Source organism: Ambystoma mexicanum, chromosome 7q (assembly GCF_040938575.1).
Source record: "Ambystoma mexicanum isolate Mex_15411 chromosome 7q, UKY_AmexF1_1, whole genome shotgun sequence".
Classification (NCBI taxonomy): domain Eukaryota; kingdom Metazoa; phylum Chordata; class Amphibia; order Caudata; family Ambystomatidae; genus Ambystoma; species Ambystoma mexicanum.
The window spans coordinates 818,625,404-818,651,090 of NC_090941.1; positions in this window are offsets into that span (position 1 = coordinate 818,625,404).

Here is a 25,687-nt window from a genome sequence, read left to right on the forward strand (position 1 = left end):
AGAATAACAAACAAACTTTCAACGGTAGTTCGCTGCATTAGTCTGAGAGACCGTACATTGGCATACTCGTGCTTTTATACTTTTTATCTAACTCTGGCCAATCCCCTCGCGGGTTAACCATTCTTAGGACCAGGCCTAGGGTTCCTTGCCAGGGCAATCCCATAATGTATGCATTTTTGATCAGTTCCGCTGATACAGTTGTTCATTTACACATAGGTCAGGGATGGGACAAGGTCTCAGTTCGCGACCCCAACAAGTGGCCTGCAGGCATATTACTTATTCATGTGTGCGTAGGTCACAACGGCCAGAATCCCACTCGAAATGTCATTCGGCCTCCATTTTGATGTTCAGGGTGACTTCCACATTACAAGAGAACCTAAAATAGCAGCTAAATCCAAGATGGCGATTTACACAGTACATTAAGGTCAAGACCTTGCCGCGGAATCTATTTACACGATGTTTTAGACAACTTGGCGTAGGCCAACACACATTCAAACAATGCAATAGGAGGTATAATATTATTTCGATTCCGACAGCCTTGCCAACTCAAGTCGCACTCTGGTGTGATTGGCCCAAGTGGTGAGCCACCCCGCTCACCACTTAGCGTGTTTTGATTGACAGCTAGGCTGAACGAATGGGGGTTTTCTGCATAAAAGCAGGGCTTTTGGGACTGGATCTTCAGAAGATCTTAGAATCTGACGAGGGTAAAGCTGAGCCGACCTGCAACAACGACACCTCCGGTGGAGCCCTGCTGAACCGACTCACCACTTCCCGACGACAGAGGAGATCTGCCCGCCGGAGAGTCTTCTTCCCCTGACTGGTGGGCACAACCAGTCCCCTTAGCTTTTTCTTCGCTTCCAGAGCATAGTGGTCGAATTGCCCGTGCTGAGCACCCCGGCAACCGGATAGCCACTAGCCCATACCGCGACCAAAAGGTGTTTCCTTGTGACAGAGCACTCCGCGGCTGGTCTCTTCCCTGGTGGTGCAACGATCTTCAACTTTCCTTCATCTCTTCTCATGGCAAAGCCCCGACTTGCATCCACCACCAGGAACAACTGCCCCCGCCGGAGCTGTCTCTCCACATAGAAGTTACCATGTCCGCCTGGCTTCCCTTGTGACGGTTAGCGTGAGGTGTCTTAATCCTCGCCTCTCCATTGGGTCGCCTCCAAGCTTTCATAACTTTCTGTTCTGAACTGGTCCAATCTTTCTATAACAATTTGCGACAAAGACTCGAAGTGCATTTCCACTGTGATACTTTTTGGGACATATCGCCTTGCCTCTCTCCGAGTGGGCCTGGCCTCTGAACTTTGCGATCTACAGTAGACCCTGCCTTACTTGCCTTGCATTTGTTCGTAAAAGTGTTGGTACCGAGTTGATTTCATACCCTCCCTTTTCTCTCCCGTCCTAATGAATATTAGAGTGCCATCTAGGTTAAAGCATTCACCTCTGTCTGCAAATAAATGGTGCTGTTGAACCTAGACTTGTCGAACTATTGTTAGGGGGATTGATTTACGTATAGTAATTGTAATTGATGTTGTTTGCCGTATTAGTGCCAGAGTGTTTTCCATAGATGTGTTGTTATAAATAAATACCTATATATCTTTACACCCAAGCTCTGTTCCGTGTTTGCTTGTTCTACTGTGTAAATTGCCCTATTTTGTATACTCCACATACTGCCTAACTTTTCTTGAGAGAGGTCTGACTGCTCAGCCACAGCTACCAGGTGAATATGTGTGGTACAGACAGCTACCAAGTGGGTTTACTGCCAACACCTGTAAGCCTAAATCTTTTGCAGTGGTCCCAGAGGGAACTGCACAGGTTTTCCGCTTAACACTGGTGTACAGCGGTGGGATTTGTATCGAGTATATAGTTTAGAGTGCTTTTCAACACTTTAGGATAACTAACCACAAAGCTTAGCACTAAAAAGCAACTTTCAAAAACATGTCTACTATGGAAGTTTACAGCCAAGAGTCCTTGTCAGGTGAAATAACTGAGAGTTTACAAGCTCTCTGTAGACAAGAGAATCTTTCTGTAAGAGGCAAGAAAGTAGAACTGATAGCGAGATTGCTGGAAAACCAAAGTCTGGGTACTGGTTCAGAGGAACCAACTTCTGCAGCAAATGTAGATAACAGTAATGGTGTTGATCTAAATCAAAGTTCTGATGATAGCGATGAAGAGGCTGAAGAGGAAGGAGAGGCTAACAAAACTGTCTCCCCTGCTCCTCTGTCTGCCTTACCAGCTGTACCTACTGGGCCTATAACAGGTCCCGCACTAAGTCCTCAAATCCTTGAACTAGAAAAAATGAAAATAGACTTGGAATTCAGAAGGATTACTGCTCAAACTGAACAGAAGCACCAAGAAATACAACACATTCTTAGGCTCAGAGAAATGGAGCTCAAGCATGAGTTAGAAATGAAAAAGTTGTCTGTCGAAACTGCTTCTGTCTCTGGCTCCTCTAGAAGTTCCAGTCCCAAAAGACCCCGGAGGCCGAAGGAATTAAATGGTATGTATGAACCAGAATGGATGTGTTGGATTGGCTGAGTTTGTTTGAGTACAATCATGGGCTCCAGAACATCACAGGTAATGAGTTGCTTACCTGGCTGTTCTCTAGGCTCCCCCCTGTTGCAACTGATGTGGTAATGGAGTTGGGGGAGGAGGATAGGAAAGAGTACGAAAGTGTGAAACTAGCTTTGATAGCTAGATTTGGGAAGACCCCTTCCCAGTATCTTAAGAGGTTTAGAACCCTCAAAAAGCATGATGGTACCCCTTGGGCTACCTGGGTGAGTGAAGGGTTGAACAACTTAGAGGGATGGATTAAGGGTTACAAAGTGAACACTTATGAGGGTATGAACAATATTTTTATGTTGCAGTCTATTTATGATGCCTGTTCTCCTGAGCTCAGACAGCACTTGGCTGATTCGAAGGAATCGGATTCCAGTAAGCTAGCTAAGGCTGCTGACTTGTGGGCTGCCAGCTGGGCTACTCATAAGGATTCTGGTGCAACTCAAAAAAAGGATGAGGGAAAAAAGCCTAAAAAAGACTCAAAAGAGAATTCTAATAACTCAAATTCCAAAGAGGGCCCTAAACAAAACCAGAAGGGTAAACCACAAGGAAAACCGCAGTAGAATAGTGTGCCTTCTGGTGCCAAACCGGAAGGAGGCCAGAACAAGCCACCATTCCAGAAAGCATTCGGTAAATGCTTTGTTTGTGGCTCGACTGACCACGTGAAAGGAGATCCCAGATGTAAGGGTAAACCTTCAGGGGGCCAGCTTGTCTCCTTAGCCTTCGCTCCAGAGGAGGAAGTCCAAATGGCAAGTGGAAACTTTCTACTGCTGGCTGATGAACCCATTGGAGTCTCAGCCAGTGTTTCTTCAGTGTCTCTGGGGTTGTGGGAACAACAGAATTTAGATGTCTATAATTCTATCCCTGATAATACTAAAGAGTATTATAAGGACAGTGTCCAGGTGAATGGTCAGGAGACTCCTGCCATTAGGGACACTGGGGCCAGCATAACTGTGGTGGATAAATCGTTTTTTCAGGCTGAGGATGTTGCTAAGGCACCCAAACACCTCACCAAGTTAGCTGGAGGGCCTGTACAGATGCTTCCCCAATTACCAGTTCTCATCCATTGTAACGACATGACTGTGAAGATACCTGTCAGCATACAGAGTGAGGTACCAGGACGCGTTCTGTTGGGTAACGATTTAAAAACTCTGGAGTTGTGTCGCATACCCCCAGACCTCTTAGTAAACGGTTACAGGAGCTAACCAGACATGCAAGGGAGAGAACCATGCGAGGAACTCTCCAGGAGATGATGAGGAAAGATATCACTCCTGCTCCACTGGAATTGTCAGCTGCTGTCTCAAAGAAATCAGAAGCGAAAGGGAAACCTAAGACTTCTATACCGAAACCAACAGCCAGCATTTCCGTGCAGCCAACAAGGACTTCCCTGCCGTTGTCCAAAGATACACCCGTAACTCCACCTCCAGCTGCGGCTAAAGGAGGTCCAACCCTGTGTGGTAGAATTAGACTCTGAAGAAGAGCTAATGGAAGGCCAGGAACTAGTTGGAGATCTGGATCCTGTTGACCATCCTGAGCTGCAGTCGTTACTGGCAGAAGGTGGACCCAACAGGGCAGACTTCAGTAAGGGACAGAGGGAATGTCCAACTCTGGAAGGTCTTTGTCACCAAGCAGAAGCTCAGGCTGAAGGGCAAGAGCCTGGGAAATACAGGTTGCACTGGGAAGATGGCCTCTCCTACAGTGAACCGACCAAGTCTGCACCTGGAGACTACAAACGACTTGTAGTACCCCAAGAGAACAGACCACAGTTCTTGCAGTTAGCCCACAAGATTCCTTTGGCTGGTCACTTGAGTTTCAAGAAGACTAAGGAAAGGCTCTCTCTCTACTTTTATCGGCCGAAGATGGGGGCCGAAGTAGAAAAACACTGCAGGAGCTGCCACACCTGCCAGACCTCTGGTAAGGTTGGCGCCAAGAATGTGGCACCTTTAGTGCGTCTCCCAGTTGTGGGAGTCCCATTTGAGAGAGTAGGGATTGACATTGTTGGTCCACTTGATCCTCCAACCTCCTCAGGCAACAGGTTTATACTTGTTGTAGTAGACCATGCTACTAGGTATCCTGAGGCAATTCCTATGAGGACTGTTACAGCTCCGGCTGTGGCTAAGGCCCTCCTTGGTATTTTTACCAGGGTCGGGTTTCCTAAGGAAGTAATCTCTGACAGGGGGTCAAACTTTATGTCCCACTACATGAAGGCCATGTGGAAAACCTGTGGAGTTACTTACAAGTTCTCAACAGCCTACCACCCCCAAACCAATGGGTTGGTAGAACGGTTCAACCGAACCATGAAGAGCATGATAGGTGCTTTAGAAGAACCCCTTAAAGAAAAGTGGGACCTTCGTCTGCCATGCCTTCTCTTTGCTTATAGAGAAGTCCCTCAGGAGGGAGTAGGTTTTTCTCCCTTTGAGCTCCTCTATGGTCATCCCATCAGAGGTCCATTGGCCCTGATTAAGGAGGGGTTGGAGAGTGCTCCTTCCCCCAAGCCAGTCAGAGTGACTGACTACGTGATAGGTCTCTGGAGGAGAATGTCACACATGATGACAGAAGCAAGCGATAACTTGAAAGCTGGACAAGCATTGGTCAAGCACTGGTATGATCAAAAGGCTAACATGGTTGAGTTCACTCAAGACCAGCTAGTTCTCGTTATGATCCCAACAAGGCAGAGGGCCTTGCAAGACAAATGGATGGGACCCTTCAGAGTTGTGGGTAAACTCAGAGAGGTCAACTATCTGGTGGACTTGGGCAATCCCAAGGAGGCTCCGATAGATTTCCACACCAACCGACTCAAAGCGTATGTCTCGAGACCTGACGTAGGAGCGTTGCTTCTAGCATAATCCGAGGAAGAAGAAGAGAGTGAAGCTCTTCCGGATCTCCTCAGAGGCTTACTTTTAGACGAAAAAATTGAAGGAGTAAATCTCTATTCACATCTGACACCTGAGCAACAAGAAGAGTGCAAATCTATGTTAAACCAGTTTGCCTCTCTGTTCTCACTTTCACCAGGCTTGACCCCTTGGGGCCAGCATGACATACTCACTGGTGACTGTCTGCCAGTCAAAAGCAGAGGATACCGAATGTCAGAAAACGTACGAACCCACATCAACGGTGAGGTCAGAAAGATGCTTGATCTCGGGGTAATAGAGCCCTGTACTAGTCCATGGTCTAGCCCAGTTGTGTTAGTACCAAAGGCCGGATCTAAAGAACTTAGATTCTGCGTGGATAATAGAGCTCTTAACGCAGTCACCAAGACTGATGCCCACCCTTTGCCAAGAACAGATGAGTTGGTGGATAAACCTGGCGCAGCCAAGTTCCTCAGCACATTTGACTTGACGTCAGGCTATTGGCAAATAGCCCTGACAGACCATGCCAAGGAGAAAACTGCATTTTCTACCCATGTTGGCTTATGCCAGTTTAAGGTAATGCCTTTCGAACTAAAGAATGCACCTGCTACATTTCAACGGATGGTAAACCAGGTTCTGAATGGGATGGAAGACTTCTGTATGGCATACTTGGATGACATAGCAGTGTTCAGCAATTCCTGGGAACAACACCTAACCCACCTAAGAGATGTTTTGCAGGCTCTTGGACGAGCCAATCTCACCATAAAGGCGAGTAAATGCCAAATTGGACAGAGTAAGGTAGTCTATCTTGGACATGAGGTAGGAGGTGGAGAAATAAGGCCTTTGCTCAGTAAGAATGAAGCTGTGCAAAATTGGACAACACCTACTACTCAGACCCAGATGAGAGCCTTCTTAGGCCTCACTGGGTATTACAGGAATTTCATTGAGAACTATGGGACCATAGCTTCTCCACTGAACGTCATCTCCTCTCCTAAATTTCCTAAAAAGGTTAGATGGAACGAGGAGTGCAATCAGGCTTTTGAAAACTTGAAAAAGGCTCTTTGCCAAGCCCCAGTACTCAGAGCTCCTGATTACCGCCAAACTTTCATTGTGCAGACCGATGCTTCGAATGTAGGAATAGGTGCCGTACTCAGTCAACTGGATGGGAAAGGTAGGGAGCACCCCGTTTGCTTCATCAGCCACAAGCTGAAGGATGCTGAAACAAGGTGGGCAACAATCGAAAGAGATTGCTTTGCTATCGTGTGGGCTCTGAAGAAGTTTAGGCCATACTTGTATGGTTCTACTTTTGTCATTCAGACTGACCACCCACCCTTGAGATGGTTAATGCAAATGAAAGGGGAGAACCCAAAACTACTGAGATGGTCAATCTGCCTGCAAGGGTTCGAGTTTACCATTGAGCACAGGTCAGGGTGTCACCACAGAAATGCTGATGGTCTCTCTAGGGTGTATGTCATAGACTAGAGGTATGAGATTCATCCAGGAGTGGATTAAATCCTCCTGTCCCTTAGTCTGGGGGGGGCGAGTGTTACAGAGAATTCTCTGTTAAGGCTGAATTTCCTAACCTAGTGAGTCCCCCAGCAGCTTTGCTGGATTTCTGGAGTTTGTTTTTTTCCATCCTGCCAAGAGTGAGACTCTTTTCTCCCACTCTTGGACATGAATGTGGTTAATTCCTTTGAATGTCAATGTGTTCTATGGGCTATGGGGTCTTTTACTCCATAGGGTCTCATATGTTTTGCTATGTGTGTTACAACACACCCTCCGTGCCGTAACACCGGGGCGTCCTAGAGGACCCCCACCATAGACTCCATACCTTGGGACTGACTACTGTCTCCCAGGGCATGTAAAGTCACCATTGGCTTTACTAGACCTAAATTTACTAACAGAACTAGTACAAACCATCCTATTGTGGACGGACTGGTAGGGGTAATTCGATTACCCCTGGGTCTGTTATTCGAGGGGACACTGTCCCGTCTCCCCTCATCGAGTTTTGGCTGGTGGCAGTGGAAACTACTTGTTATATTCGACCCCGAATATAACTCTATGGGATTCTTCCCATTGTTGGAGGTTAATACTTTTTCTCATTAGTCTCTAACATACCGCCGGTTTATTTGTCTTAAATAAATCTATCGGTTGGTATTTTCTGCCAGAACTCGGTTTTTAAAATGGTGTCTGTGTTCCTCTCTGTAACTCTTAAACCAAGGGTTGAGCCCTTTGTTCCACTTTTGGTGGGTTTCTGCACAGAGGCCCTCCAAAGTGGTGCCATTCTGTCTGGGTACCACAGGTGGTGTGGGAGGGGGTTTAGGCACCCTGGACTGAGTTGCCTTGCCAACTTAAGTTGCACTCTGGTGTGATTGGCCCAAGTGGTGAGCCACCCCGCTCACCACTTAGCGTGTTTTGATTGACAGCTAGGCTGAATGAATGGGGGTTTTCTGCATAAAAGCAGGGCTTTTGGGACTGGATCTTCAGAAGTTGCCACAGGACCTAAGAATCCGACGAGGGTAAAGCTGAGCCGACCTGCAACGACGACACCTCCGGTGGAGCCCTGCTGAACCGACTCACCACTTCCCGACGACAGAGGAGATCTCCCCACCGGAGAGTCTTCTTCCCCTGACTGGTGGGCACAACCAGTCCCCTTTGCTTTTTCTTCACTTCCAGGGCGTAGTGGTCGAATTGCCCGTGCTGAGCACCCCGGCAACCGGATAGCCACTAGCCCATACCGTGACCAAAAGGTGGTGCCTTGCGACGGAGCACTCCGCGGCTGGTCTCTTCCCTGGTGGTGCAACGATCTTAAACTTTCCTTCGACGACGAGATCATCTCTTCTCTTGGCAAAGCCCCGACTTGCATCCACCACCAGGAACAACTGCCCCCGCCGGAGCTGTCTCTCCACATACAAGGTACCGTGTCCGCCTGGCTTCCCTTGTGACGGTTAGCGTGAGGTGTCTTAATCCTCGCCTCTCCATTGGGTCGCCTCCAAGCTTTCTTAACTTTCTGTTCTGAACTGGTCCAATCTTTCTATAACAATTTGCGACAAAGACTCGAAGTGCATTTCCACTGTGATACTTTTTGGGACATATTTCCTTGCCTCTCTCCGAGTGGGCCTGGCCTCTGAACTTTGCTATCTACAGTAGACCCTGCCTTACTTGCCTTGCATTTGTTCGTAAAAGTGTTGGTACCGAGTTGATTTCATACCCTGCCTTTTGTCTCCCATCCTAACGAATATTAGAGTGCCATCTAGGTTAAAGCATTCACTTCTGTCTGCAAATAAGTGGTGCCGTTGAACCTAGACTTGTCGAACTATTGTTAGGGGGATTGATTTACTTATAGTAATTGTAATTGAAGTTGTTTGCTGTATTAGTGCCAGAGTGTTTTCCATAGATGTGTTGTTATAAATAAATACCTATATATCTTTACACCCAAGCTCTGTTCCGTGTTTGCTTGTTCTACTGTGTAAATTGCCCTATTTTGTATACTCCACATACTGCCTAACTTTTCTTGAGAGAGGTCTGACTGCTCAGCCACAGCTACCAGGTGAATCTGTGTGGTACAGACAGCTACCAAGTGGGTTTACTGCCAACACCTGTAAGCCTAAATCTTTTGCAGTGGTCCCAGAGGGAACTGCACAGGTTTTCCGCTTAACACCGTGGACTCCAAATCATAAATTAAACAAAAGGAAACCTATGCCTAAATAACTATGTACAAAGGTGGTTGGCTAGTCCGACAGCTCACTTACTGATGTTTTGGGCCTGGGCATCATCGAACTCCATGTTGATGTTCCAAAGAAGGGACTGTTCCCTGGCCTCAAGGTCTCACAGGGATGCAGCCATGGCATCCATCAACTCCCTGCGAGTTGCCTTGTGGCAATCAGTCCACCTCAGCCTGGTGCATGGAGTTCTCCGCCCTGACCATCGTGAGCCATGCCCTCTCCAACCACTGCCGCTCTGCATTGATTTGCTGGCCCAACCACTGCCACACGGAAGACACTCCCAGTCCTGGGTCCTCCTGCTCGCCGGCCGATGTCTGCCCCTGGGATGTTGTTGGCCCCAAGCGATGATGCCTCCCAGTCCTGGGTCCTCCTGCTCACTGGCCAATGTCTGCCCCTGGGATGTTGGTGGCCCCGAGTGATGATGCCTTCCATGCCGAGCCTGCTGCTGCCTCAGAGCCAACTACCTCTGCCACCACGACGATGGAATCCCCCAACGCCGTCGTGCATGTGCCCTACTTGATGATGCCTGCACATCCTCCATTTGCTGGGGTCCAGTTGGTGGCGTGACCACCCCTGCTGGACCTCCGACTCCCGACTGCGGCAGGTTTGTGCTCTCCACCAGCCTGGCCGCGGCCTCAGGGCAGCTCCAATAGGGGCCCAGGTGATACATGGGTGGGAAGACAGCATGGAGGACAAACTGGTGCATAGGGGTTGCAGTTGAGGAGGGGGTCGCAAGAGCATCCAGCACACGGAGGAACCCTGCACCAGTGAACTGTCCTAGCAAGTCGAGGCAGCCACGCAGGTATTTGAAATGATGTGCACTGTCCTTCCTAGAACCATGCACATCATCCCGAATATCACGTGTGCGCAAGGTCACACCGACTAGGACAGGCTGCACATGGTCATGGATTGCCACGTCCGCAGGGAGAGGATGGGCCGTTGTTGCAGATGCATTTCCCCTACCTGCGAATGGGCCTGGACAGAGGCATCCCTGCTGGTGCCGGATGATGCAGTCACATGATCAGGGACAGGATTACACACAGGCACCTCTGCAGCTACCTGTGCTGCCACCTGCCCCTGGACTGCACCACTCGCACCAGTGGAACCACCCCCTCCAGGCCCCATGCATGGAGCTGATACGGTGTCCTCCTCAACCACACCCCCCACCAACCTGGATGACTCTGTGCCGTCTTCCTCAGTACGCCCCTGTGGGAGCTCAGCTGCCCCTTCTGCTGCCAAGGAGTCCACCTCCAACCTTGGCCTCTTGGACCTCCCCTCGGCAGCTGCGACCATGGACGTGGCACCAGACTCCTCACTCCCGGTAGATATTAAAACCTGGGAGGGGAGCTGTGCCCTACATCTCCGGCTGGCGGTGGCATCCTTGCCATGGGCTCCACAGCACCGTCTCTGCCCTCTTCATCAGTCGATGCTTCAGACAGGGAGAGACAAAACATGTGCATCAGTGCACCGCACAATGGTCTACTACACACATAACAGTTGCACAAGAGTATCAGTGTCAGACATCACAGATGGCATCACACTCCCCAACACTCATGTCATTTGAACCCACACACATGCACAAATAAACTGGGATCGTGCAACAGGCAACTTCATCCATTCACATGAACATGTATGTACATCCCAAGGGTGACAGGAAGTTGCAAGCATCATGGGGCATGGCAATCACATGCACACATGCCACTACACAGACATGCCTATGGCCATCTCAGCCTCCAGGCACAGTGCAATCGTCACCAACTGTATCATATCAGCCAATCGGGCACCCTGATTTGCATGTCACATGCATCCATGGCGTCTCACATTCACACACATACTAAACGGACACACGCACATGCACATCATGCAAGTAGATGAAGGTGGGAAGGGCATCCATGTGTCATGTGTCAAACAACAAAAATGGCATAGTACACACCCAGACATGCAAACATGTGTGCATCAACACATGCAGTTGTGCATCATGCTTTGGAATACATACACCACTGATGTTCACCACACATGACTTGGCACACATGCAGCATGGTCATGTCCCTGCACACAGACATCCATGAATGGGCCTTGTCACACATATGTTCAAGCTGCACACCTCTGCCACACCTCAACATGCACTGCTTGGAATGAGAATGCACAGACACTTACTGCTAGACTCCAGACGGGTCTGCATCTCGAGGACCTCGTGGTGAAGCACTGGGCAAATACATTCCAGGACCCTCATCTGGTTGATGGTAAGCTGAACCTGGTGCCCCAATGCATCCACTGCATCCATGAAGCGCCGGGACTTCCTGAGGGTCCTAGACTTGAAGTCCTCCCAGCGCTTATGGACATGTTTCAAGTCGCGGGTTGCCACCCCCTACGCGTTGATGGCAACCACGATGCCTGACCAGATCCTCCTCTGTCCTTCCTATTCTGTGCACAGTCGTCTGAAGAGGGCATCATAATTCCCCAGGACTTGGTCCACCAGGATGTCAACTTCTTTGGCTGAGAAGCTGACAGCCCTCTGCCTCTCTGGCTAGGGGTTGCCAGTGGTCCAAGATGGAGTTTGCCCCGACATGGCAGCCCACGAGGCAGGTGTTGGTGTGCAACTGGGTCCTGGGGCTGGGCTGTGGAGCGATGGAACACCAGTCGGGAGACTTTTGTTCCAGCAGGGGTGGTCGCAGCAACTGGACCCCTGCAGATGGCAGATGTGCAGGCACCAATTAGCAGGGCACGTGGGCATCAGGCAGGCAGGCAGCAGCAGATGGCTCGGGGCTTTGGGGGGCAGGAAAAGGCCTTCTGGGCAGGAGCGTGGTCTTCCCTGTGTTGTTGCGTGACCAGCTTGATGCAGAGTGAATCCGCACTTGCAAAAACAGCACTTCAACGTGAAATTGCATGTAATTCGAGGAAAGGACCTTACCGCGTAAGCACATAAGTGACATGACGCGTGCAGGTGTTTCCCTCAGCACGGGTTAAAGGTGAGAGCGGGCCAGCAGTTCGCTGTATGTGCTTTTCATGGAGACCGACGTGTGTGTTTTGCTGCTTCTTGTTGTTTCACACGCATCACTTTAAAGCGGATCGAGGACGTACCTCTTCTTTTTGGCAGGGGTTTTGCCTACGCGTGTTTTTCTTTTCCACGCTAGTCAGATGGTGAATCGCGCATTCTATTTTTCCCACTACAGGTCCCCCTGTGTATTGCGTACCCGTTTTCGAGGTCATAGTAGCCTGTGTGTCCCACGCATATGCGTTTTTTGTGTCCCTGGGTGCCACCACGTACTGCGGGAGGCTAATTCCACACACGTGGGCTACCAGGTGTTGCATGCATGGTTTTATTGAATATTTGGGTTGCCTGAGCATTGCGTGACCTATCATTTTCCCCCAGGGGTCACATAAGGCCTTGCAGGAGCACAGTGGTGCTGTTTACATCACATACCCTGCCCCCTTCAACCCAATTGCCTAGAACAATTGTCGTGTGCACCTCCCATTGGCACTAGTATATCTGTGCCATGTTTGGGAGGCCACAAAAGGTGAGGGGCGCCTCAGTTGGGCGTCTTCCACATGTTGGGTGTGGTCAGGGATGTGGCTGGGGTGACCAGGGAGTAGGGGGACTCCAGTTTGGCCAGGGTGGCTGCAGAGGGGGAAGAGGCAGGGGTGCTCCACTTGGGCAGGATGTTCTTCATGTGTTGGTGCAGTCATGCCACCACCCCCTGGGGCTCTGGGAGATGCAGCTGTTGCATCTGACACTGGCGCCCATGTGACCCAGCAGTCAGTTGCATCTACTGTCAAGGGCCCAATTGCAGTGGTAGCTGCAGGTGCAGCTTTGGCGACCACCACCCAGGCTCTGGGTCAGCCAGCGCATGATCCGTTGGCACCTGAGGACTCCCAGGCTGAATTCCAGGCGGTCAGGAGGCACAAGCAATGTGCGCGCAGGGATGCTCTGCCCAAGGCACATCTCCCTGGGGCAGTGTTGTAATCTGCTGCCCCAAGCAGCCGGATGTTGGCAACTCATGGGCAGAGGCAGCCAACACCACCTCAGCTGTGAGTCTGCCAGCCAGGACTGTGTTGGTCACAGACCTTGGTACAGTGACAGTTGCTATGTTGAGTCCTGGCAAGAGCACCCAGCAGCCACTGACGAAAGTCAGGGCTTCTGTCCTGGTTCCACCTGCCACTCCCTTGGTCCAGTCCACCAGCGCTACTGCCCCTACTGATCAGGGCGGCATTTGTCAGTCAAGGTCCGTGCCACTGCCCAAGAGAAGGAAGGTTGCTCCTGCGAAAGAGTCTGGGACCCCAGAGACGGCTCGGGCCTCCAGCACATCGAGGAAGATGCCTTTCAACAAGCAGGAACTGGACTTCCTTGTGAGCTACGTGTCAGAACATGAACGCAATATACTAGTGGTCCCAAATTGCTATACTACGCCTGCCCAGCGTTGGGCCCATTGGCAGCATATTGCAGATGGTGTTAATGCATTTGGATATCAGGTGCGCACAGCTCAGGACTGCAAAAAGCATTGGGATGATCTCCGACACTGTGGAAAGCAAAAGTGTGCCTCCAATTATGCCATGTCTCAGGTGACTGGCAGTGGGCCACCACCTGAGGAGGAAGAACTCAATCCGCACGAGGAGATTGCTGCAGAGTTCACCCAGGCAGGATTGATCCAAGGAGCAGGAGAGATGCTGGATTATGATGCATCGTCCGGTGAGTTTTGTTGCCTGTTCCTCCAGCCCATGCGTTGTTTGCTTGTGTGATGTATTGTGCTTGACTGCCACTACTTGCTATGTGTACATGGTTGTCATGTGCGAGTAATGCAATGCTTCACTAATGTGTGCCTGTTTTGATGCATGCTGGACATGTGGAGCAGACGGGGACTGTCGTCATCACCAGACATGCACCCTACTCACATGCTAGTCACCCTGCTGCCCCTCCGGTCCATGTTCCAGCTCACTGACCTGTCTGCATGTAGCCTGTGGTGTCTTGCCACTCAGCACTTGGACTATGTCATCACATGACTGATGTGCATGTGTGTTCAGCCTGCATGCCTGTACTCCACGCAGGCATGCTTCCTTGCCCCTCCACCCCCCTGCACCTCACTTTCACCATGGCACTGGTGGGTAACATGTTGGACTACTGCAAAGGCTTGTTCCACGCTCCTGTGTACATGCATACTTCCCTCTGCAAACCTGCCAAACACATACTGTGGGGTACATCCTTTGTCCTTGATGCAGAGTGTCTCACTCGGACTGTGCAGATGGAAGATGCTCCCCAGGGACATGAGTGCCCATTCATGCTCCATGTGCATTCCATGCACGCCCCTATGTCTCCTTGGCAGGATGATCATTGTAGTACGTGTCAGGGATTTTATTTTAATTTTATTTAATTTAAATTTTTAAGCGCTCACACAGCCCGCGGGCATCCAGGCGCTGTTACAGGAATTGTTTGTTTTGTTGCGTAATAGTTTTTTTGTGTGTTTTTATTTGTCTTAGTTGCATTTTTATAACGCGCTTAAATACCCAGAGGTTTCTAAGCGCGGACCGGGGATCGAACCTGTGTTGATTCGTGTTGTCTTGCTTCCAAGGCGTACACGTTGCCGCTGAGCTATCCTCCCGGGACAACATGCGTATCATGGCATTTGGTCATCCATTCCATGCTCACTCTGGCTCAGTCCTGCATCACGCACATATTTAGGGTCTCATTGTCTGTGTGGGGCACAGGCCTACCCCTCTTGAAGGCCCCCTGACTCTGTTCAACTGGTGTAGTGCCTTCTGCATGAATGGGTGTGCTACTGAGGGTTTATCATGTGTCCTGCTTACTGTCCCATTCTCATCTGCTGTGGTGTCAGTTGACTAAGATGATGCAATTGACGCTAGCCAACACTGTCTGCCAATTCACAGTTCTCTGGTCACCCTGCATTTCCACTAAAGGGGGGGGGTTAACTGTAGCCATGCAAACCAGTGCATGCACATTGCACATGATGGCTGAATTTGCCCTTACACTGCCGTTATGTTAAGTGATTGACATCAAAACATACTTGATGATGTAGATTGTTGGTAATGTACATATGTACTGCATTGCACCCACCCACGTCTGAACCATGTTACACCGTTCTTCATGCCTACTCACTGCTGCAATGTCAAAGTGACCTGGCATGTATGTTCAGATGTTCATCCCTTCACTGTTATGAAACGCACTAGCATACGTGCATCCTGTGACACATGTACTCTCTATTAGTACACCCTAGTGGGTGTTTAGCAAAGTTGATTGGTCAATCTGTGGGCTATACTAACTGGTATATTGATTATAGCCTGCAAATCGGGTTCTAATTACTGTGGAGCTGCCTGAACGTGTGTATGTGTACACTTTCACATACATCAAAGCAAGCAGCATTGATGCTGCTTGCTTTTCTGTATAGGAAGGTGTTCATATTAACCATATGGGTGTATATGAACACGGGTGTATTCAAACACTTTCACATACACATATGCAAGCAGCTTAAACTTTGTGTTGTGCAACATTGCAGCTACTTACGTTGGTGTGTGTGAACGTGTTTATTAACACATGTGCTCTTAGCAGCATTTTTGTTAAATAACTAATATGTCAAACAGAAGCACACAGAGAGGCCCTGAGGGAAGAACACCAATCCCTCAGATCAACTCTGGATGTGCTCAACATGTCCCAGAGGCAGCGGTCAAAAGTGCGGACGGAGCAGCTTGTAAACCCCATCTCGGCTGAGCTACGTGCCAGCCGGGAGGTGCTCCGAATGTCATGTGAGGCCATGCAGGCAAAACCCTGTCTTACATGTGCTACCTTGCAAGAGGAAGCACGCGTATCACAAGAGGTGCTGCATGCTGACCTATGTGCCATTGCAACATATATATATTTACTAGTAAATCATAAAGTTTTTGACACATAACTAGATTTTTATATATATATATATTACACGGCCACGGTAGTGGCCGTGTAGTTATGGTTAAGTTGCTGTTTCCATAGGAAGAGCACTTTTTTGGGCAGCTTAAAACTCCGCTCCCCCTGGACGAATCCTCACCAAACTTCGCAAAAAAAGTATATGCCCACTCTGAATTTTTTCGCAGTTTGGTGAGGTTTGGTCGGGGCGGGTAAAGTTTTAGGGGGATCCCAAACTTCTTTTTTTCCCATAGACGGAATGGGGAAAAAAGTTTGCGCACGGCTACAGATCAAACCGCTGGACGGATTTTCACCAAATTTGCAGCAGGAGCAGCGGTTTGGTCCCGAAAGAGTGCTTTTGTAAATTTGGTGAAAATCTGTCCAGTAGTTCTTTTTTTAAATGATCAAAAAGTAGGTCTCAAGAAATTAGTGATATCTATGTCTGCTCCGCAGACACATTTCCCTGTTCGCTCCGCGGGCAGGGCACTGATTGGGTAATCAGGCGCATCATGTCTTCGGACATGTGACGCGTTCGCTCATTGGATGGTGAAGGACGTCAAGAGCGTCAGATTGTTCTGATGCGCCCACCATCTTTGATCCGTGTTTTACTGGCCGCGGACATTGCTGCAAAAACGTATAAAAAACCACAACATTGCACTTGTTAAACTTATCGAATACTGTCTGGAGAGGAGAGGGTTGATGAGGATGAGACGGGGTGTGGCAGCAAGAAGCAAAAAAAGTGGTGTTTTTTATCACAAAAGTCATATGGCATATTCAGAGGTAAGGTGAGCAACTGTCCCGTAATTTGCGAGATGGTCTCGCAATTGGCGCCTGTGTTGGGCAGTTTGCAGAGTGGCTCTGCGGGACGTGGGTTGTCCCAACTTGCTCTGTTCGAGCACAATTTGTGATCTAACAGAGTAAGTTAGGAGTCACAATTAGTCATGCTGGGGGTTGGGGCCGAGCGGGGAGGGGGTCATATACATACCTATCCCGCAAATGTAAATAACAGTGGCTGGCAAGTGGCAGCTAATCTGTAAATAAGAGTCTTATTGTATTGCATTGCAACCGCAGCTACTGACGTGACAGGCTTGCAGGCCGGTCATGTCAGTAGCTTCGGGTGCATTGCATTCATTCTGCCAGGTGAATGATGCCGTGACGTCATCACCACCTTTTGTCCCGCAAAGGGATTTGACAAAGTTGGCCATCCTATTTGGAGGTATTCCTCGATATATTGTGCGTAAACTACCTGTGAAGGAGTAATGTGTCTGTGTTACAATGTATGTAAAATAATATTGGAGTCACATTGGTGCCCCCTAGAGTTTGGCATCTGAGGCAGCCACCTGCAGTGTTTGATGGAAACAGTGGCTGTGCACGTGTATAACAATACGAGTTCTCATGGGTGAGTTGAGCCGTGTTGTTGCAAAGTAAGAATGTATTTAGATTCTGTGTGAAGGTCAGCAACTTTCATTTTTTGGTTGCGGGCTAAGCCAGCTCACGCATGGGACAGAAAGTAGAAGGGTCAATTGTTTTTTGACCTTGAGAGAAAGGGATTTTTTCGTAAAGAGTCAGTGAGAGGAGGTTTGTATTAAAGAACATTTGATAAGGTTATGCATTCCAAAAGTGTGTACGGAACATGTGAATTCAGTTCATGAAGAACCTTTGATGCAAGCGGATTGAGCATTACTGACTGATTTTCACAAATACAATGGAGACGGGGAATATTATGTAAGTTTGCTTTTGACGACTGTATATCGGAATGAGCTTTAACCTATTATTCTCTGAAAATTAATTTTGGCAATATAACTCAAGTACTATTTTTCTGTGGGGTTGTCTTTTTTATGTGGGTATGGGAAGTGCAGAATGTAGGTGTTTGTCAACTATAACTAGATTCACCCAGGTTCAACGCTAATATTTCTTTAAAATGTCATGTATGCCTATATGGAATTGTGTATCAGTTTCTAGGTTCTTTTTGTATTTTTTGAGATTGTTTGGTGTGTGTGCTAATCGTTAGTTAAAACTCAATGCCGAAATTAGACAATAATATATATATTGCAATAAAGTGTAATAAAGGTCGGGTATTGATACATATTTTCTGTTATGTTTTCCAAATAGGTACATGCTGCCTTACTGCGATTGCCATGGATTCCAGATGCCAAATGATGGGTTCTTCAATAGGCAGGTGTACGTACCCGTGAAGGGGTGCATTACTGTGACTGTTTTGTGGGACGATCGCCCAGGACCCATGTGTCCGTATGCTGCACTAGCGATTAGGAGTAACATAACATCTTTTATGGTGGTCTAGGTGTAAGTTGATGCAGATGCCCTGGAATTCACTGTGGGACCCAAGCGGTTCCTTCATCAAAAATTAACAGTTTGTGTATGGAAAAAGAAAACGTGTGTCTCACAATTAACTTTTTCGATCACGAGTGAAGAAACAAATTTTCAATTTCATGGGAACAGTTGAATGTTCTCAGAGAGGTTTTTGTGAAATAAAAGTACTGTAAAAAATGGTATACTGTTATTGTTTTCTTTTGTAGAGCGGTTTTATAATTTGAATTGTGACGTGTTATGTTGTTAGTCGCTGTGTGTTGATTTTTGTGTTCTGCGTCACATGACGTAGGTGGTTATGGGCGCATTTGGCTATGCTGAAGAGGAACGTCACCGAGAAAGGTATTCATTAAGACTAGGGTTGGTTATGTGAGGGTCAGGGCCGGGGCATATGATTTAGTGATGTCCGGCCAGTTTACCTTAGGCCGATGCAGCAATGGTTAACAATAGCACAAGATGGACGCGCCCTGGTACCAGATTTTGTGTTTCTCAAAGAGGACAAATGCGGTAAGGTGATGTCAAAATGTTTCCGATAAATGAACGTATGTACAAAAATACATGGTCAAACCCTCGGCACAATAATATTTTGTGATGAGCATTGCACTTGTGAAACTTATGCAATAATGTTTGGGGAGGTGGGGGGTGATGATGATGGTTGGAATATTTCAAACGTAATTTTAAATGAGTTTGCAAAGTTTGTTGGAATTTTGTACACAGCTTGTATGACGACTGCTTTGTGTATTATTTTGACAGTTTTGAAACAATAAAACGTGGGTGGATTTACAGCAAATTTACGTAAGGCTTGTTGGTGAGGATTGAGAAGCATGGTTTTTTAGTGCCTGAGGGGTAGGCTGCAGTCAAGGGCAGTGGCCCGAATGTCGTGGTCATGGTATAAGGTTAAGATCCGGACAATGTGGCTACTGGTCATGAACAGAAGGGACAAAGCATAGTATTAAAGTGGTCATGTCCACCTGGAACTGGCTTTGTCGTAAAGTTATTCGCAATTAGGATAGATTTGAAAGGGAAGAAAAATGTCAATACGGTTAGAGAAATTTCTTTTTACATTTTGGAGGTTGCCATGGAAAGGGAAGATGTGCCTTGTATGGAACTGGTGCTTTCCCTTTCCATGGTGGCCATCTTGGAAAAGGATTTTATTCCTAAACTGGGACTCTGCGTCCCAATATAGGACGAGAAATCCTATTTTTTAGTAGCATGGGTTACCGCTTTGGAAACCTAGGCTGGTAATGGCGTTCATCCTCCATTTTAGGGGCTGAAATGGGGGGTAATGGTCCAGAGACCTCATTATCCACCCTCGCTTCGCTTGGGCTGACTACTAGAGCTACTGGGCCGTTATCCACTGTTCCAGTCACTGGAACGGCTCATGAACGCTACAATATTCACAATACTATAACAAAAAATGCAAATGGAAATGTTGGAATATCTTATTGTGTCTATGTATTTTACGGAGAAATACTAAGTAGATGGAGTCTATGCATTTTTTTTACTTCTATTTTTTTACTTTGAAAGGTGGTTCCTAAAGGAACATTTATTTTGTTTTTGGATGGATTTTTCTTGGCAGGAGAGCTAAGAACGAAAGGTGGGGACGGAAACGAGGGAAGAGGCACCAAACACTAATATGGAGGGGCAGACGGAAAAAGGGGAAATGTGTGTGTGTTATTTCTAAGGTAGGGTGTAGTATGGTGGGCAAGTGTACCTGATTTTGCGGGATTGTCCCGCAATTAGAGACTCCGTCCCAGAGTTAGCAAAGTGGCTGTGCAGGACGTAGGTTGTCCCGACTTGCGTCGGACAACCTGCCTCCGGCACAGCCACTCTGCAAACTGAAGTGACCATCTGCTCAGCACGGCGCTGCTGCCTGCTGCTTTCTTTCTCTGGGCGCCTCTGCAGGCCTGGCTCCTTTTGAGTCTACAGGCCGAGCTGTAACGCTTGGACACCTGCCTTAATTCAAATGCTAATGCTTTGTTCCTGGGGTCGTGATGGTTATGTTTGCAGTTAAAAAACGTGACTATCACCTCCCAAGGACAAAGCATTTGTATTTAAATTAAGCCAGGAATTAAGAGCCATTAAAAAGAAAAATCTAAAAGAGGCGGCCCAAACATGAATGAAGTGACGTCATCACCGCCTTGTGGCCAAGTGTCCCACGACAGACTATCAAACAGTTGGCCAGCCTAGGGGGCAGTGTTTCTCATGCTGCTTGATTACAGCAGTGGTGGTGTCTCTTGGGGAGGAGTGATGGCGTTAGCTGATGTCATTTTAACATAAATAGCCGTTTTGCCAAAAGTATGCACTGTGTAGTAAATTGTTAATGGATGAGTACGAATAGGTGTTGGAGCTGTGCAAGGGAAATGTTGAAGTTGTAAGTTTCTACATCAGTAGAAAATGTAGTTCAAACTGTCCATGAGGCACAGATGTTATTGAGAAGTGCGTGTGGGTTCTTGGACACGTCATCATGCTGTGCACAAGCATATGGTCAAGTGGCATTCTCCGGAAGGTGTGCAATGAAGTCAGATGTTCGTAGACATTATGGTTAAGTTGCACTACTAAAAACCTATGAAATTCAGTAAAAGAAATGTTGTTAAAGGGACGTTATGGTTAAGTTGTGCTACTAAAAACCTTTGAAATTCAGTAAAAAAACTTTGTTAAAGGGACGTTATTCTGGGCCACTTGTTTTTGTTTATTGACATATATAGGCCAGGTGGTTTTGTTCACTAGCAGTCAGAATAATAAAATTGAAAAAGGTGCTCTATATCTAGACGTTAACCTTGTTATATGTTCTTTGACTACTTTCCTTAGGGTTTGGTCTTAGCTCGTGGTGCACATACATGGGGAAATGAGCAGGCCTCAAACGCACAATTCATTTGTATACATGAAGATAAACTTTAATGTCATTAACATTTTCTGAAGATGCGGTTTCTTTCTTCTTTACTTTAGTTTCCCTGTATGTGCCACTGACTTGTATGCATTGTGGTTCTTCTTATGTATTGTTTGTACCAGCACAAGTGCTGTAAGTCTTGAATTGTTAAGCTAGTTATTACATGTTTAACATTACACAAAAATCTGATACGGTAGCATTTATTATCGTACTGTCCATAGTTCCAAGATTATAAATAGTGTACTTCTATGGTGCATGCTGCAGCCATTGCCTATGTTTATATATAATTAGGTTTCTGTATTAACAACAACACTCCAATACAATGATATTAGATGAGTACATTCTTTAATAGATTAAGTAGTTAGTGATAGGTATCCCCATCACCCCTGACATCTTGTTACCAACAATATAAACAAATCTCCTTGTAGGGACTTTTCATTAAAATATATTTCACATGTGATGTCATCAATGATGTCATCAATGACATTTGTGATGTCATCTTTGATGTCCTGGGTGTTAGTTTTAGCAGTGCACGGTGGTGGCGCGAGTTATGGTTGCTTAGCTTACCATAACTGGCGAATTTCAGGGTTTTTTCGGTTTTACTTGGAACCACAACGTCCCTTTAACAAAGTTTTTTTACTGAATTTCATAGGTTTTTAGTAGCGCAACTTAACCATAACGTCCCTTTAACAACGTTTTTTTTTACTGAATATATGCATATATATATATACATACATATATATATATATATACATATTCTGTGCAAAAAAACTTTGTTAAAGGGACGTTATGGTTAAGTTGCGCTACTAAAATCCTATGAAATTCAGTGAAAAAACTTTGTTAAAGGGACGTTATGGTTCCAAGTAAAACCGAAAAACCCTTGAAATTCGCCAGTTATGGTAAGCTAAGCAACCATAACTCGCGCCACCACCGTGCTCTGCTAAGACTAACACCCAGGACATCAAAGATGACATCACAAATGTCATTGATGACATCACTGATGACATCACATGTCTGGTTCCGCCTTTTTTCCTTTACTGACATATCTAGGCCACATGGTTTTCTTCAGTAACAGTCAGGAATTAAAAGTGGAAATGGTAGTATATTTGTAGACTTATCCTTCAAGTATGTTCTTACAATAATTCCCTTAGGATCCAGTCATATCATATGAAACATATACATAGGGGAAGACACAAGCTGGAAAGACAGCAATCCTTTCTGTGCATTAAAATAATCAGTAGAGTTGTCAGCACTTTCTGATAGTTCTGTTGTTTTTTTATTACTGTACTTTCCCTGTATATGCTCATATTTTTATATCTTATATTCACACTACTTTCCTTAGAGACCAGGCACATCATGTGATGTATATATATATATATATATATATATATATATATATATATATATATATATATATATATATATATATATATATAGGGTAAGTAGCAGCTTTGAAACACAACAATCATTTCTCTGCATAAAGGTAATCAGTTAGGTTATGAACACTTTTTGCTACTACTTCAATTTCCTTGTATATACTCATATTTGTATGTGGTGTTGTCTCTTTGTGTTTTATTATCTATGTATCACATGTTTCACAGTATGCAAAAGTCTAATAGGAAAACAGTTATCATTTCTCTATTCAACATGGCAAGCTTATGAATATTGCACCTCCATCATGTATGCTGCACACAATGCCTATGTTTCTACATGAGCACCTTAGTATACTGGATGGACTAAATAGCCCTTGATATTTATTCCAATGATCATTGACACTTTTTTAAAATTAACATTACAATAAGAAACCCTTGCACAGACTTTTCATGAAAGGTAAATGCACATGTGATGTCATCAGTGATGTCATCAATGACATTTGTGATGTCATCTTTGATGTCCTGGGTGTTAGTCTTAGCAGAGCACGGTGGTGGCGCGAGTTATGGTTGCTTAGCTTACCATAACTGGCGAATTTCAAGGGTTTTTCGGTTTTACTTGGAACCATACCGTTCCTTTAACAAAGTTTTTTCACTGAATTTCATAGGTTTTTAGTAGCACAACTTAACCATAACGTCCCTTTAACAAAGTTTTTTTCACTGAATTTCATAGGTTTTTAGTAGCGCAACTTAACCATAACGTCCCTTTAACAAAGTTTTTTCATGGAATTTCATAGGTTTTTAGTAGCAAAACTTAACAATAATGACTTTGACTTTATATACATGTCATATGGAACTGACTAGATCTCTTCTTATGAACTTGATGTCCGCGAAATTATTTAATGTTCGCGGACATGTTCGGAGAACAGTAACACTACCTAAAAACTTTGGGGGGAGGGGGTATGTTTGATTGTTATATCATAATATAAGAACATTTAACAAATTCAAAAAGCAGCACACAAACACATTATATATAGTAATACATAAGAAATGTAACCCATATATGTAACACACTAACCATTCATTTAAATACAATATGTTCTGAAATGGAATATACCACAAGAACATAAATTGGCTTCCAAAATAATTACCTCACAGACACAACAGAACTGAGAACAAGACCAGACCCACTGAATATATAGGACTTATCTTACCAGAAATAGTAAGTGTACTTCATGTTACTCATATATTTATAAAATTTCTGTATTAGATTAAAAAATACATTATCTTTTCTTTTTTTTTTCTCACAGAAATGTCTAGTACTCTGGAATGGCTAGAGGACAATTTCCCACATGAAGAAATGTCACAAGATAGTGAAACTAATGGTAAACACTTTATAATATAAACCATTTAAATATTATTATTTTGTATACATTTAACATATATATATTTTTTTATACAGAGCATAACAAAATAGAAACTACCTCTGAAGAAGCTGTTATGGAAAACACGCTTGACAACATAAAAGAAAAAATTGATTTACTGTTGACCAATTTTAATAATTTAAAAACTTTTGTTTAAGATCATTTTAAAACAAAAACGTCATACCATTGCCCCACAAGTACCTGTCCCTCCTCACCATATCCCAGTCAATTATCCCCAAACCCTCTCCATAATCCAAAACGTTTTGATGAGATTTCCATCCCTTCCTCACCTAATACCAAGCATGTTGAAACCCCAAATTCTCCTGTTTTTGTTTCTGTTTCTGCCTCACCTTCTCTGTCATAAATTATTAATATATGTTAAATAAAGTTTAATTTTTATATTTTATTGTGAACAGTTTCTGTTTTTTTTTAAAACAATAAAAGTGTCCGCGGACAGTGCGAGTGTTCTGAAATGTTCGTACATAAACGAAAATGGAGGTGTCCTGAAGAACAACACACCTGTTCGTACTGTTCGCTAGCAAGTTGAAACTGTTCTAAGAACACACGTGGTGTCCTGAAATGTTCGTAAAGAAACAAAAATTAAAGTGTTCTAAAGAACACTATATCTGTCCTTAATGTTCGCTATCAACTTAAAACTGTCCTAAGAACACAATTGCTGTCCTGAAATGTTCCTAAATACACGAAAATGATGTGTCCTGAACAACAGTACAACTGTTTGTAGTGTTCGCTACCCAATTGAAAGTGTTCTAATAACACAATTGGTGTCCTGAAATGTTCCTACATAAACTAAATTACACGTGTCCTGAAGAACACTATATCCGTCCTTACTGTTCGCTACCAAGTTTAAACTGTTCAAAGACACGCGGTGTCCTGAAATATTCATTTCACGTGTGACGCACTTTTAATTACTTCAGAACCCAAACAGTGTCCGTAGGACATCAATGCGCATGCGCTAACCAATCTCCGTGCACTTAGTGTCCTGCGGACAGGCGCTTCCTTCGCAGACTAGTTCGCAAACAGATCATATGACCGCGCCCACGCTCATCGTGTGTCCTGAAATGCGGACACTGTTTGTGTCCCCGAACAATTTAAAAGTACATTTTCAGTTAATCCATAATATTTTTCAATAAAATCTCACCATGCCACAAGTCCCACATAGCAATCTTGACTTTCTATATACCTTTTGAAACTTTCCGATCCTTTTTTTGTGTTCGATCTGTCCGCGCACAGTGCGCATGTCCGTGGACCGCGCACAAGCACCCCTATAAAAGACCACGCCCAAGAGCTTATTCCCATTGTGTTTCTGGCTATTCTTCAGAACACAGTGATTTTTGCTGCCACCTGCAGACTACACCATCATCGACATGGCATCCTTGGCTGCTCAACTGCCACTTGGTGCTGCACCTCCTTCAGCACCACCACCACCCCCTCCACCACCACCACCTCCCCAAGGGCCTGAAGAGGGAACAGGAGTGAGGATGCGGAGGAGGAAGAAGAGGATGATGAGAATGAGGTAGAGGAAATCCCTACTACCCGCACTAGGCGTGAGTCTTGGGTGTGGCGGTTATTTACCATTCATGGGAATGGTCCTAAGGCTCGTGCGAACCATGTTACCTGCAATGAGTGCAA